Source organism: Pseudophryne corroboree, chromosome 8 (assembly GCF_028390025.1).
Source record: "Pseudophryne corroboree isolate aPseCor3 chromosome 8, aPseCor3.hap2, whole genome shotgun sequence".
Classification (NCBI taxonomy): Eukaryota; Metazoa; Chordata; class Amphibia; order Anura; family Myobatrachidae; genus Pseudophryne; species Pseudophryne corroboree.
The window spans coordinates 414973620-414989859 of record NC_086451.1 but is presented as its reverse complement, the minus strand read 5'-3'; positions in this window follow the sequence as shown (position 1 = coordinate 414989859).

Sequence of the window (16240 nt, the reverse complement as noted above, 5' to 3'; positions counted from 1 at the left end):
CAAGTATTCCCTGCTTGCCTCAATTCCCTTTGTGTGCTCAATACAGGTGTATAAAGATTGTACATCAATGGTTATCCATACGTATGACTCTTTCCATTTCACTTTCTTGATTTCATTCAGGACCATGGTGGTGTCTTTGAGATACGATGGTAATTTCTTGACATATGGGTTCAGAAACACATCCACATACTTAGATAGATTAGATGTAAGGGAGTCTATCCCAGCGACGATTGGTCTCCCTGGTGGGTTGGACAGGCTCTTGTGGATTTTGGGCAGAAAATAAAATATGGGGGTTGTAGGGTTGGATTGCATTAAAAACGAGAATTCGTCCTTAGTGATGACCTCATTTCTCAGTCCTTGTAGGAGTAGGGACCTTAGTTCATCTATATATAGATCTTTTGGATCATCTGACAGCACAGTGTAGGAGTCGGAATCCCCTAGGAGTCTCTCTGCTTCTTGTATATAGTTGTCCCTGTTCATAATTACCAACCCCCCCCCCCCCCCCCTTTATCAGCTGGTTTTAAAACAATATCAGTATTCTTCTGTAATTTGCGCAATGCTTCTACTTCTCTGTTATGTAAATTCTTATTGGTTACCGGTGGTGGTTCCGTTTCACACAGGTCCTTCTTCACTAGGTCGTAAAAGACACTGATATTACTCCCCTTGGATTCTACTGGATATTTGCTTTTTTGTTTGAGTCCTGATTTAGAGTTTGCTTCGTAGTTTGAGATGACAGCATTTTCTTTTTTCATGAAATGTCTCTTAAGGGTTAGTTTCCGCACGAATTTATTAAGGTCGATGAAAGTTTCAAATTTATTTAATCCTTCAGAGGGTGCGAAGGAAAGTCCTTTACTCAGGAGTGATTGTTCTGGTTTGGTGAGGGTATAGGTTGACAGGTTAAAGATACCGTTGTCCCCTGTATTAGAAATCATAGGTTTCTTTTCTTGAATTCCTTTCCTCCTACCGCCCCGTTTTCCTCTACTTCTGCAAAACGCCTTTTTAGTGGGGAGGCATGTCTGACGTCCTCCTGTATTGTGCTCTTGGGATGTTCTTTTGGTCGTGTCCCTCGGCCTGCGGATAAAAAATCCTGATCACTATTGGATTTAAGTCGGTTTAGGGCATTGAATCTGTTATATGTCCTTATATGTGGTGTTTTTGGTGATTCCGTTCTCCATGTAGGTTTTGTTCTTTGCGGTATCGTCTTCCACTGATACCTTTGATCTGTTTTTTGAGGTTTATCATATGTTTTGAATCTGCTCCAGTTCTTGGTGTTCCCCTGTTCGTAGTCCCTTTTATCTCTAAGAAATTTCTTCTCTTTCCCTCTTATGACTTCTTCTTCGATGTGATCCAGCTTTTTATTCAGAACATTCTCATTGACCCGGTAGTCTTCTTTGCCTTTATGAGGTTCCAATTCAGCTTCTTTATCCTTAATGTCCTTTTCCAGTGTCACCGCACTTTTTCTCATTTCGTTTATAATTAATTTCATTAAGTTCATAGAGCATGTATGTAAAATGGAATCCCATTTTTCAATGAATTCAGGGTCTGTATTACCGAGAGTGGGCTGTTTCAAAATTCTTAAACCTCTCTGTATTCTATTTACTTCAATATAGTGCTCAAGTCCTTTTATGTCCCACCAATTCTTTATTTCTTTAGCCATCAATCGTTCCATTCCCCAAAACAGGTCGTCTAGATCGCCTGATGGGGGTGTGGTGTTTTTCTCAGTCTCTTCGTTAAATATCTTTTGGCACCAATCGTTACGTTTATTGGTGCGTTCATTTAGTCTGAACATTCTATAAATCTATACACAGACACCAGGCTGCCTTACAAATTGTATCAAGTAAAATTGGGTAGTGGGAGTATGGCGCCACAGGTGTGTGAGTAGTAGAACAAAATAAAGATGATGCAAATGCAACAAATTTAGACACCTTGTATTACTTATGGAGTGTCTAAATTTGTTGCATTTGCATCATCTTTATTTTGTTCTACTACTCACACACCTGTGGCGCCATACTCCCACTACCCAATATATATATATATATATATATATATATATAAAAAATAAGATTTTACTCACCGGTAAATCTATTTCTCGTAGTCCGTAGTGGATGCTGGGACTCCGTAAGGACCATGGGGAATAGCGGCTCCGCAGGAGACTGGGCACAATTAAAGAAAGCTTTAGGACTACCTGGTGTGCACTGGCTCCTCCCACTATGACCCTCCTCCAGACCTCAGTTAGGATACTGTGCCCGGAAGAGCTGACACAATAAGGAAGGATTTTGAATCCCGGGTAAGACTCACACCAGCCACACCAATCACACCGTATAACTCGTGATACTATACCCAGTTAACAGTATGAATATAACTGAGCCTCACTAACAGATGGCTCAACAATAACCCTTTAGTTAAACAATAACTATATACAAGTATTGCAGACAATCCGCACTTGGGATAGGCGCCCAGCATCCACTACGGACTACGAGAAATAGATTTACCGGTGAGTAAAATCTTATTTTCTCTGACGTCCTAAGTGGATGCTGGGACTCCGTAAGGACCATGGGGATTATACCAAAGCTCCCAAACGGGCGGGAGAGTGCGGATGACTCTGCAGCACCGAATGGGCAAACTCTAGGTCCTCCTCAGCCAGGGTGTCAAACTTGTAGAATTTAGCAAATGTGTTTGACCCCGACCAAGTAGCTGCTCGGCAAAGTTGTAGAGCCGAGACCCCTCGGGCAGCCGCCCAAGAAGAGCCCACCTTCCTCGTGGAATGGGCTTTCACTGATTTAGGATGCGACAGTCCAGCCGCAGAATGTGCAAGCTGAATCGTACTACAGATCCAGCGAGCAATAGTCTGCTTTGAAGCAGGAGCACCCAGCTTGTTGGGTGCATACAGGATAAACAACGAGTCAGTTTTCCTGACACTAGCTGTCCTGGAAACATAAATTCTCAGGGCCCTGACTACGTCCAACAACTTGGAAGCCTCCAAGTCTTTAGTAGCCGCAGGCACCACGATAGGTTGGTACAAATGAAAAGCTGATACCACCTTAGGGAGAAACTGGGGACGAGTCCTCAATTCTGCCCTATCCATATGGAAAATCAGATAAGGGCTTTTACATGACAAAGCCACCAAATCTGACACACGCCTGGCCGAAGCCAAGGCCAACAGCATGACCACTTTCCACGTGAGATATTTTAATTCCACGGTTTTAAGTGGCTCAAACCAATGTGACTTTAGGAAATCCAACACCACGTTGAGATCCCAAGGTGCCACTGGAGGCACAAAAAGGGGGGCTGAATATGCAGCACTCCCTTAACAAAAGTCTGAACTTCAGGTAGTGAAGCCAGTTCTCTCTGGAAGAAAATCGATAGAGCCGAAATCTGGACCTTAATGGAACCCAATTTTAGGCCCATAGTCACCCCTGACTGTAGGAAGTGCAGAAAACGGCCCAGCTGAAATTCCTCCGTTGGGGCCTTCCTGGCCTCACACCACGCAACATATTTTCGCCAAATGCGGTGATAATGGTTTGCGGTCACTTCTTTCCTAGCTTTAATCAGCATAGGAATGACTTCCTCCGGAATGCCCTTTTCCTTCAGGATCCGGTGTCCAACCGCCATGCCGTCAACGCAGCCGCGGTAAGTCTTGGAACAGACAGGGCCCCTGCTGCAGCAGGTCCTGTCTGAGCGGCAGAGGCCGTGGGTCCTCTGAGATCATTTCTTGAAGTTCCGGGTACCAAGCTCTTCTTGGCCAATCCGGAACAATGAGTATAGTTCTTACTCCTCTTTTTCTTATTATCCTCAGTACCTTGGGTATGAGAGGAAGAGGAGGGAACACATAAACCGACTGGTACACCCACGGTGTCACCAGAGCGTCCACAGCTATCGCCTGAGGGTCCCTTGACCTGGCGCAATATCTTTTTAGCTTTTTGTTGAGGCGGGACGCCGTCATGTCCACCTGTGGCCTTTCCCAATGGTGTACAATCATTTGGAAGACTTCTGGATGAAATCCCCACTCTCCCGGGTGGAAGTCGTGCCAGCTGAGAAAGTCTGCTTCCCAGTTGTCCACTCCGGAAATGAACACTGCTGACAGTGCTAACACATGATTTTCCGCCCATCGGAAAATCCTTGTGGCTTCTGCCATCGCCATCCTGCTTCTTGTGCCGCCCTGTTGGTATACATGGGCGACCGCCGTGATGTTGTCTGACTGGATCAGCACCGGCTGGTGTTGAAGCAGGGGTCTAGCCTGACTTAGGGCATTGTAAATGGCCCTTAGTTCCAGAATATTTATGTGTAGGGAAGTCTCCTGACTCGACCATAGTCCTTGGAAGTTTCTTCCCTGTGTGACTGCCCCTCAGCCTCGAAGGCTGGCATCCGTGGTCACCAGGACCCAGTCCTGTATGCCGAATCTGCGGCCCTCTAGAAGATGAGCACTCTGCAGCCACCACAACAGCGACACCCTGGCCCTTGGAGACAGGGTTATCAGCCGATGCATCTGAAGATGCGACCCGGACCACTTGTCCAACAGAACCCACTGGAAGATCCTTGCATGGAACCTGCCGAATGGAATTTCTTCGTAAGAAGCTACCATCTGTCCCAGGACTCGCGTGCACTGATGCACCGACACCTGTATTTGTTTTAGGAGGTCTCTGACTAGAGATGACAACTCCTTGGCCTTCTCCTCCGGGAGAAACACTTTTTCCTGTTCTGTGTCCAGAACCATACCCAGGAACAGTAGATGCGTCGTAGGAACCAGCTGCGACTTTGGAATATTCAGAATCCAGCCGTGCTGTTGTAGCACTTCCCGAGATAGTGCTACTCCGACCAACAACTGCTCCCTGGACCTCGCCTTTATAATGAGATCGTCCAAGTAGGGATAATTATAACTCCCTTTTTTTTTGAAGGAGTATCATCATTTCGGCCATTACCTTGGTAAATACCCTCGGTGCCGGGGACAGACCAACGGCAACGTCTGGAATTGGTAATGACAGTCCTGTACCACATCTTTGAGGTACTCCTGGTGAGGAGGGTAAATGGGGACATGCAGGTAAGCATCCCTGATGTCCAGTGATACCATGTAATCCCCTTCGTCCAGGCTTACAATAACCGCCCTGAGCGATTCCATTTTGAACTTGAACCTTCGTATATAAGTGTTCAAGGATTTCAATTTTAGAATGGGTCTCACCGAACCGTCTGGTTTCGGTACCACAAACATTGTGGAATAGTAACCCCGGCCTTGTTGAAGGAGGGGTACCTTGATTATCACCGGCTGGAAGTACAGCTTGTGAATTGCCGCCAGTACTACCTCCCCTTTCTCCGAGGGCAGCAGGCAAGGCTGATTTGAGGTAACGGCGAGGGGGAGTCGCCTCGAACTCCAGCTTGTATCCCTGTGATACTACTTGCAGAACCCAGGGATCCACCTGTGAGCGAGCCCACTGGTCGCTGAAGTTCCCGAGACGCGCCCCCACCGCACCTGGCTCCACCTGTGGAGCCCCAGCGTCATGCGGTGGACTCAGAGGAAGCGGGGGAAGATTTTTGATCCTGGGAACTGGCTGTCTGGTGCAGCTTTTTCCCTCTTCCCTTGTCTCTGTGCAGAAAGGAAGCGCCTTTGACCCGCTTGCTTTTCTGAATCCGAAAGGACTGTACCTGATAATACAGTGCTTTCTTAGGCTGTGAGGAAACCTAAGGTAAAAATTTTTCTTCCCAGCTGTCGCTGTGGATACGAGGTCCCAGAGACCATCCCCAACAATTCCTCACCCTTATAAGGCAGATGTGCCTTTTAAAGTCAGCATCACCTGTCCACTGCCGGGTCCCTAATACCCTCCTGGCAGAATGGACATTGCATTAATTCTGGATGCCAGCCGGCAAATATCCCTCTGTGCATCCCTCATATATAAGACTACGTCTTTAATATGCTCTATGGTTAGCAAAATAGTATCCCTGTCCTGACAGGGTAACAGACCACACTGCAGCAGCACTATCCATGCTGAGGCAATTGCAGGTCTCAGTATAGTACCTGAGTGTGTATATACAGACTTCAGGATAGCCTCCTGCTTTTTATCAGCAGGCTCCTTCAAAGTGGCCGTATCCTAAGACGGCAGTGCCACCTTCTTTGACAAACGTGTGAGCGCCTTAACCACCCTAGGGGATATCTCCCAACGTGACCTATCCTCTGGCGGGAAAGGGTACGCCATCAGTAACTTTTTAGAAATTACCAGTTTCTTATCGGGGGAACCCACGCTTCTTCACTCATCTGATGGGGGAACAAAACACTGGCTGCTTTTTCTCCCCAAACATAAAACCCCTTTTTTGTGGTACTCGGGTTAATGTCAGAAATGTGTAACACATTTTTCAGTGCCGAGATCATGCAACGGATGTTCCTAGTGGATTGTGTATATGTCTCAACCTCGTCGACACTGGAGTCAGACTCTGTGTCGACATCTGTGTCTGCCATCTGAGGTAGCGGGCGTTTTTTTGAGCCCCTGATGGCCTTTGAGACGCCTGGGCAGGCGCGGGCTGAGAAGCCGGCTGTCCCACAGCTGTTACGTCATCCAGCCTTTTATGTAAGGAGTTGACACTGTCGGTTAATACCTTCCACCTATCCATCCACTCTGGTGTCGGCCCCACAGGGGGCGACATCACATTTATCGGCATCTGCTCCGCCTTCCACGTAACCTTCCTCATCAAACATGTCGACACAGCCGTACCGACACACCGCACACACACAGGGAATGCTCTGACTGAGGACAGGACCCCACAAAGTCCTTTGGGGAGACAGAGAGAGAGTATGCCAGCACACACCAAAGCGCTATATAATACAGGGATTCATACTACCCAGTGATTTTTCCCTTATAGCTGCTATAATACACAATTTTGCGCCTAAATTTAGTGCCCCCCCTCTCTTTTTAACCCTTTGAGCCTGAAAACTACAGGGGAGAGCCTGGGGAGCTGTCTTCCAGCTGCACTGTGAAGAGAAAATGGCGCCAGTGTGCTGAGGGAGATAGCCCCGCCCCTTTTTCGGCGGACTTTCTCCCGCTTTTTTATGGATCCTGGCAGGGGTATTTTTCACATATATAGCCTCTAGGACTATATATTGTGATTATTTTGCCAGCCAAGGTGTTAATATTGCTGCTCAGGGCGCCCCCCCCCCCCCCCCAGCGCCCTGCACCCATCAGTGACCGAAGTGTGAGGTGTGCATGAGGAGCAATGGCGCACAGCTGCAGTGCTGTGCGCTACCTTGTTGAAGACCGAAGTCTTCTGCCGCCGATTTTCAGGACCATCTTCATGCTTCCCTCGTAGCAGTGAGTCTGTTGCCAGCAGATCTCACTGAAAATAAAAAACCTAAAAATAAGAATTTACTTACCGATAATTCTATTTCTCGTAGTCCGTAGTGGATGCTGGGAACTCCGTAAGGACCATGGGGAACAGCGGCTCCGCAGGAGACTGGGCACAAAAGTAAAGCTTTAGGACTACCTGGTGTGCACTGGCTCCTCCCCCTATGACCCTCCTCCAAGCCTCAGTTAGGATACTGTGCCCGGACGAGCGTACACAATAAGGAAGGATTTTGAATCCCGGGTAAGACTCATACCAGCCACACCAATCACACCGTACAACCTGTGATCTGAACCCAGTTAACAGCATGATAACAGCGGAGCCTCTGAAAAGATGGCTCACAACAACAAAAACCCGATTTTTGTAACAGCAACTATGTACAAGTATTGCAGACAATCCGCACTTGGGATGGGCGCCCAGCATCCACTACGGACTACGAGAAATAGAATTATCGGTAAGTAAATTCTTATTTTCTCTGACGTCCTAGTGGATGCTGGGAACTCCGTAAGGACCATGGGGATTATACCAAAGCTCCCAAACGGGCGGGAGAGTGCGGATGACTCTGCAGCACCGAATGAGAGAACTCCAGGTCCTCCTCAGCCAGGGTATCAAATTTGTAGAATTTAGCAAACGTGTTTGCCCCTGACCAAGTAGCTGCTCGGCAAAGTTGTAGAGCCGAGACCCCTCGGGCAGCCGCCCAAGATGAGCCCACCTTCCTTGTGGAATGGGCTTTTACAGATTTAGGCTGTGGCAGGCCTGCCACAGAATGTGCAAGCTGAATTGTACTACAAATCCAACGAGCAATAGTCTGCTTAGAAGCAGGAGCACCCAGCTTGTTGGGTGCATACAGGATAAACAGCGAGTCAGATTTCTGACTCCAGCCGTCCTGGAAACATATATTTTCAGGGCCCTGACTACATCCAGCAACTTGGAGTCCTCCAAGTCCCTAGTAGCCGCAGGTACCACAATAGGCTGGTTCAGGTGAAACGCTGAAACAACCTTAGGGAGAAATTGAGGACGAGTCCTCAATTCTGCCCTGTCCGTATGAAAAATTAGGTAAGGGCTTTTATAGGATAAAGCCGCCAATTCTGACACACGCCTGGCCGAAGCCAGGGCCAACAGCATTACCACTTTCCATGTGAGATATTTTAAGTCCACAGTGGTGAGTGGTTCAAACCAATGTGATTTTAGGAACCCCAAAACTACATTGAGATCCCAAGGTGCCACTGGAGGCACAAAAGGAGGCTGTATATGCAGTACCCCCTTGACAAACGTCTGAACTTCAGGAACTGAAGCCAGTTCTTTCTGGAAGAAAATCGACAGGGCCGAAATTTGAACCTTAATGGACCCTAATTTTAGGCCCATAGACAGTCCTGTTTGCAGGAAATGCAGGAAACGACCCAGTTGAAATTCCTCTGTAGGGGCCTTCCTGGCCTCGCACCACGCAACATATTTACGCCAAATACGGTGATAATGTTGTGCGGTTACATCCTTCCTGGCTTTGATCAGGGTAGGGATGACTTCATCCGGAATGCCTTTTTCCTTCAGGATCCGGCGTTCAACCGCCATGCCGTCAAACGCAGCCGCGGTAAGTCTTGGAACAGACAGGGTCCCTGCTGGAGCAGGTCCCTTCTTAGAGGTAGAGGCCACGGGTCCTCTGTGAGCATCTCTTGAAGTTCCGGGTACCAAGTCCTTCTTGGCCAATCCGGAGCCACGAGTATAGTTCTTACTCCTCTCCGTCTTATAATTCTCAGTACCTTGGGTATGAGAGGCAGAGGAGGGAACACATACACTGACTGGTACACCCATGGTGTTACCAGAGCGTCCACAGCTATTGCCTGAGGGTCCCTTGACCTGGCGCAATACCTGTCTAGTTTTTTGTTGAGGCGGGACGCCATCATGTCCACCTTTGGTTTTTCCCAACGGTTCACAATCATGTGGAAGACTTCTGGATGAAGTCCCCACTCTCCCGGGTGGAGGTCGTGCCTGCTGAGGAAGTCTGCTTCCCAGTTGTCCACTCCCGGAATGAACACTGCTGACAGTGCTATCACATGATTTTCCGCCCAGCGAAGAATCCTTGCAGCTTCTGCCATTGCCCTCCTGCTTCTTGTGCCGCCCTGTTTGTTTACGTGGGCGACTGCCGTGATGTTGTCTGACTGGATCAGCACCGGCTGACCTTGAAGCAGAGGTCTTGCTAGGCTTAGAGCATTGTAGATGGCCCCTAGCTCCAGGATATTTATGTGAAGTGATGTCTCCAGGCTTGACCACAAGCCCTGGAAATTTCTTCCCTGTGTGACTGCTCCCCAGCATCTCAGGCTGGCATCCGTGGTCACCAGGACCCAGTCCTGAATGCCGAATCTGCGGCCCTCTAGAAGATGAGCACTCTGCAACCACCACAGGAGAGACACCCTTGTCTTTGGTGACAAGATTATCCGCTGATGCATCTGAAGATGCGACCCGGACCATTTGTCTAGCAGATCCCACTGGAAGGTTTTTGCGTGGAATCTGCCGAATGGGATTGCTTCGTAGGAAGCCACCATTTTTCCCAGGACCCTTGTGCATTGATGCACTGAGACTTGGCCTGGTTTTAGGAGATTTCTGACTAGCTCGGATAACTCCCTGGCTTCCTCCTCCGGGAGAAAAACCTTTTTCTGGACTGTGTCCAGGATCATCCCTAGGAATAGAAGGCGTGTCGTCGGGATCAGCTGCGATTTTGGAATATTGAGAATCCAACCGTGCTGCCGCAACACTATCTGAGATAGTGCTACCCCGACTTCCAACTGTTCCCTGGATCTTGCCCTTATCAGGAGATCGTCCAAGTAAGGGATAACTAAAACTCCCTTCCTTCGAAGGAGTATCATCATTTCGGCCATTACCTTGGTAAAGACCCGGGGTGCCGTGGACAAGCCAAACGGCAGCGTCTGAAACTGAAAGTGACAATTCTGTACCACAAACCTGAGGTACCCTTGGTGAGAAGGGTAAATTGGGACATGTAGGTAAGCATCTTTGATGTCCAGAGACACCATATAATCCCCTTCTTCCAGGTTTGCAATCACTGCTCTGAGTGACTCCATCTTGAATTTGAACCTCTGTATGTAAGTGTTCAAGGATTTTAGATTTAAAATTGGTCTCACCGAGCCGTCCGGCTTCGTTACCACAAACAGTGTGGAATAATACCCCTTTCCCTGTTGCAGGAGGGGTACCTTGATTATCACCTGCTGGGAATACAGCTTGTGAATGGCTTGCAATACTGCTGCAGCCTTTTTCCTCTCCCTCTGCCACGGGGCAGAAATGAGGAGCCTTTTGCCCACTTGCCCTTATGGGGCCGAAAGGACTGCGCCTGATAATACGGCGTCTTCTTATGTTGAGAGGCTACCTGGGGTAAAAATTTGTATTTTCCAGCAGTTGCCGTGGCTACCAGGTCTGATAGACCTACCCCAAATAACTCCTCTCCCTTATAAGGCAATACTTCCATGTGCCTTTTGGAATCCGCATCACCTGACCACTGCTGCGTCCATAACCCTCTTCTTGCAGAAATGGACAGCGCGCTAACTCTTGATGCCAGTCGGCAAATATCCCTCTGCGCATCACGCATATATAAAAATGCATCTTTTAAATGCTCTATAGTCAGTAATATACTGTCCCTATCTAGGGTATCAATATTTTCAGTCAGGGAATCCGACCACGCCACCCCAGCACTGCACATCCAGGCTGAGGCGATGGCCGGTCGCAGTATAACACCCGTGTGAGTGTATATACATTTTAGGATATTCTCCTGCTTTCTGTCAGCAGGTTCCTTTAGGGCGGCCGTATCAGGAGAGGGTAGTGCCACCTGTTTAGACAAGCGTGTGAGCGCTTTATCCACCCTAGGGGGTGTTTCCCAACGTGCCCTATCCTCTGGCGGGAAAGGGTATGATGCCAATAACCTTTTAGGAATTATCAGTTTTTTATCGGGGGAAACCCACGCCTCATCACACACTTCATTCAATTCCTCGGATACAGGAAAAACTACAGGCAGTTTTTTCTCACCAAACATAATACCCTTTTTAGTGGTACTTGTATTATCAGAAATATGCAAAACATTTTTCATTGCCTCAATCATGTAACGTGTGGCCCTACTGGAAGTCACATTTGTCTCATCATCGTCGACACTGGAGTCAGTATCCGTGTCTGTGTCCGCCATCTGAGGTAACAGGCGTTTTAGAGCCCCTGATGGTGTTTGAGACCCCTGGACAGGCACAAGCTGAGTAGCCGGCTGTCTCATATCGTCAACTGTCTTTCGTAAAGAGCTGACATTGTCACGCAATTCCTTTTCTAAGCTCATCCACTCAGGTGTCGACTCCCTAGGGGGTGACAACTCTATTATAGGCAATTGCTCCGCCTCCATCTCATTTTCCTCCTCAAACATGTCGACACAATCGTACCGACACACCGCACACACACAGGGAATGCTCTGATAGAGGACAGGACCCCACTAGCCCTTTGGGGAGACAGAGGGAGAGTATGCCAGCACACACCAGAGCGCTATATATAAACAGGAATACCACTATATAACGTGCTTTTCCCTTTATAGCTGCTGTTATTATCAAAACTGCGCCAAATTAGTGCCCCCCCTCTCTTTTTTACCCTTTTCTGTAGTGCAGGACTGCAGGGGAGAGTCAGGGAGACGTCCTTCCAGCGGAGCTGTGATGGAAAATGGCGCCCATGTGCTGAGGAGATAGGCTCCGCCCCCTTCTAGGCGGCCTTTTCTCCCGCTTTTTGGTGAATTCTGGCAGGGGTTAAAATACATCCCTATAGCCCTGGGGGTTATATGTGGTGTATTTTCGCCAGCCAAGGTGTTTTACATTGCTGCTCAGGGCGCCCCCCCCCCCCCCTAGCGCCCTGCACCCTCAGTGACCGGAGTGTGAAGTGTGCCTGAGGAGCAATGACGCACAGCTGCAGTGCTGTGCGCTACCTTGTTGAAGACTGATGTCTTCTGCCGCCGATTTTTCCGGACCTCTTCTTGCTTCTGGCTCTGTAAGGGGGCCGGCGGCGCGGCTCTGGGACCGGACTCCGAGGCTGGGCCTGTGTTCGGTCCCTCTGGAGCTAATGGTGTCCAGTAGCCTAAGAAGCCCGAGCTGGCTGCAAGCAGGCAGGTTCGCTTCTTCTCCCCTTAGTCCCTCGATGCAGTGAGCCTGTTGCCAGCAGGTCTCACTGAAAATAAAAAACCTATAACTAAACTTTCACTAAGAAGCTCAGGAGAGCCCCTAGTGTGCACCCTTCTCGGCCGGGCACAAAAATCTAACTGAGGCTTGGAGGAGGGTCATAGGGGGAGGAGCCAGTGCACACCAGGTAGTCCTAAAGCTTTACTTTTGTGCCCAGTCTCCTGCGGAGCCCGCTGTTCCCCATGGTCCTTACGGAGTTCCCAGCATCCACTAGGACGTCAGAGAAATATACTTTCTTTTCTAGGAGCTCAGGAGAGCCCCTAGTGTGCATCCAGCTCAGCCGGGCACAAGATTCTAACTGAGGTCTGGAGGAGGGTCATAGTGGGAGGAGCCAGTGCACACCAGGTAGTCCTAAAGCTTTCTTTAGTTGTGCCCAGTCTCCTGCGGAGCCGCTATTCCCCATGGTCCTTACGGAGTCCCAGCATCCACTTAGGATGTCAGAGAAATAGAGAATGTGCAAGCGCCACAGATGTTGTAAATACACCCAACTAAAAACACTCCCAAAAGATTTTGGGCGTCTGCCGTCCCTTAAGTATGCAGTAGTGGTAACTTACTGTAGTAATGGTTTATAAGCAAATGGTATAAGGGTTCTGGCGACCACCGGTGTATTAAAAATATGTATCAGTCCATGTATATAATAAAAATAAGAATTTACTTACCGATAATTCTATTTCTCATAGTCCGTAGTGGATGCTGGGAACTCCGTAAGGACCATGGGGAATAGCGGCTCCGCAGGAGACTGGGCACAAATAGAAAGCTTTAGTACTACCTGGTGTGCACTGGCTCCTCCCCCTATGACCCTCCTCCAAGCCTCAGTTAGGATACTGTGCCCGGACGAGCGTACACAATAAGGAAGGATTTTGAATCCCGGCTAAGACTCATACCAGCCACACCAATCACACCGTATAACTTGTGATCTGAACCCAGTTAACAGTATGATAAACAGAGGAGCCTCTAGAAAAGATGGCTCACTACAACAATAACCCGATTTAGTTAACAATAACTATGTACAAGTATTGCAGACAATCCGCACTTGGGATGGGCGCCCAGCATCCACTACGGACTATGAGAAATAGAATTATCGGTAAGTAAATTCTTATTTTCTCTGACGTCCTAGTGGATGCTGGGAACTCCGTAAGGACCATGGGGATTATACCAAAGCTCCCAAACGGGCGGGAGAGTGCGGATGACTCTGCAGCACCGAATGAGAGAACTCCAGGTCCTCCTCAGCCAGGGTATCAAATTTGTAGAATTTAGCAAACGTGTTTGCCCCTGACCAAGTAGCTGCTCGGCAAAGTTGTAAAGCCGAGACCCCTCGGGCGGCCGCCCAAGATGAGCCCACTTTCCGTGTGGAATGGGCTTTTACAGATTTTGGCTGTGGCAGGCCTGCCACAGAATGTGCAAGCTGAACTGTACTACAAATCCAACGAGCAATAGTCTGCTTAGAAGCAGGAGCACCCAGCTTGTTGGGTGCGTACAGGATAAACAGCGAGTCAGATTTTCTGACTCCAGCCGTTCTGGAAACGTATATTTTCAGGGCCCTGACTACGTCCAGTAACTTGGAGTCCTCCAAGTCCCTAGTAGCCGCAGGTACCACAATAGGCTGGTTCAGGTGAAACGCTGAGACCACCTTAGGGAGAAATTGAGGACGAGTCCTCAATTCTGCCCTGTCCGTATGAAAAATTAGGTAAGGGCTTTTATAGGATAAAGCCGCCAATTCTGACACGCGCCTGGCTGAAGCCAGGGCCAATAGCATTACCACTTTCCATGTGAGATATTTTAAGTCCACAGTGGTGAGTGGTTCAAACCAATGTGATTTTAGGAACCCCAAAACCACATTGAGATCCCAAGGTGCCACTGGAGGCACAAAAGGAGGCTGTATATGCAGCACCCCTTTGACAAACGTCTGAACTTCAGGAACTGAAGCCAGTTCTTTTTGGAAGAAGATCGACAGGGCCGAAATTTGAACCTTAATGGACCCTAATTTTAGGCCCATAGACAGTCCTGTTTGCAGGAAATGCAGGAAACGACCCAGTTGAAATTCCTCTGTAGGGGCCTTCCTGGCCTCGCACCACGCAACATATTTACGCCAAATACGGTGATAATGCTGCACGGTTACATCCTTCCTGGCTTTGACCAGGATAGGGATGACTTCATCCGGAATGCCTTTTTCCTTCAGGATCCGGCGTTCAACCGCCATGCCGTCAAACGCAGCCGCGGTAAGTCTTGGAACAGACAGGGTCCCTGCTGGAGCAGGTCCCTTCGTAGAGGTAGAGGCCACGGGTCCTCCGTGAGCATCTCTTGAAGTTCCGGGTACCAAGTCCTTCTTGGCCAATCCGGAGCCACGAGTATAGTCCTTACTCCTCTCCTTCTTATGATTCTCAGTACCTTGGGTATGAGAGGCAGAGGAGGGAACACATACACTGACTGGTACACCCACGGTGTTACCAGAGCGTCCACAGCTATTGCCTGAGGGTCCCGTGATCTGGCGCAATACCTGTCTAGTTTTTTGTTGAGGCGTGACGCCATCATGTCCACCTTTGGTTTTTCCCAACGGTTCACAATCATGTGGAAGACTTCTGGGTGAAGTCCTCACTCTCCCGGGTGGAGGTCGTGCCTGCTGAGGAAGTCTGCTTCCCAGTTGTCCACTCCCGGAATGAACACTGCTGACAGTGCTATCACATGATTTTCCGCCCAGCGAAGAATCCTTGCAACTTCTGCCATTGCCCTCCTGCTTCTTGTGCCGCCCTGTCTGTTTACGTGGGCGACTGCCGTGATGTTGTCTGACTGAATCAGCACCGGCTGACCTTGAAGCAGAGGTCGTGCTAGGCTTAGAGCATTGTAGATGGCCCTTAGCTCCAGGATATTTATGTGAAGTGATGTCTCCAGGCTTGACCACAAGCCCTGGAAATTTCTTCCTTGTGTGACTTCTCCCCAGCCTCTCAGGCTGGCATCCGTGGTCACCAGGACCCAGTCCTGAATGCCGAATCTGCGGCCCTCTAGAAGATGAGCACTCTGCAACCACCACAGAAGAGACACCCTTGTCCTTGGAGACAGGGTTATCCGCTGATGCATCTGAAGATGCGATCCGGACCATTTGTCCAGCAGATCCCACTGGAACGTTCTTGCGTGGAATCTGCCGAATGGAATCGCTTCGTAGGAAGCTACCATCTTTCCCAAGACTCTTGTGCATTGATGCACTGAGACTTGCCCCGGTTTCAGGAGGTTTCTGACCAGTTCGGATAACTCCCTGGCTTTCTCCTCCAGAAGGAACACCTTTTTCTGGACTGTGTCCAGAATCATCCCTAGGAACAGAAGACGTGTTGTCGGAACCAGCTGCGATTTTGGGATATTTAGAATCCAGCCGTGCTGCCGTAGCACTACCTGAGATAGGGCTACTCCGACTACTAACTGTTCTCTGGATCTTGCTCTTATCAGGAGATCATCCAAGTAAGGGATAATTAAAACGCCTTTTCTTTGAAGAAGAATCATCATTTCGGCCATTACCTTGGTAAAGACCCGAGGTGCCGTGGATAATCCAAACGGCAGCGTCTGAAACTGATAGTGACAGTTTTGTACCACAAACCTGAGGTACCCTTGATGAGAAGGGTAAATGGGGACATGGAGGTAGGCATCTTTGATGTCCAGAGACACCATATAGTCCCCCTCTTCCAGGTTCGCGATCACTGCTCTGAGTGACTCCATCTTGAATT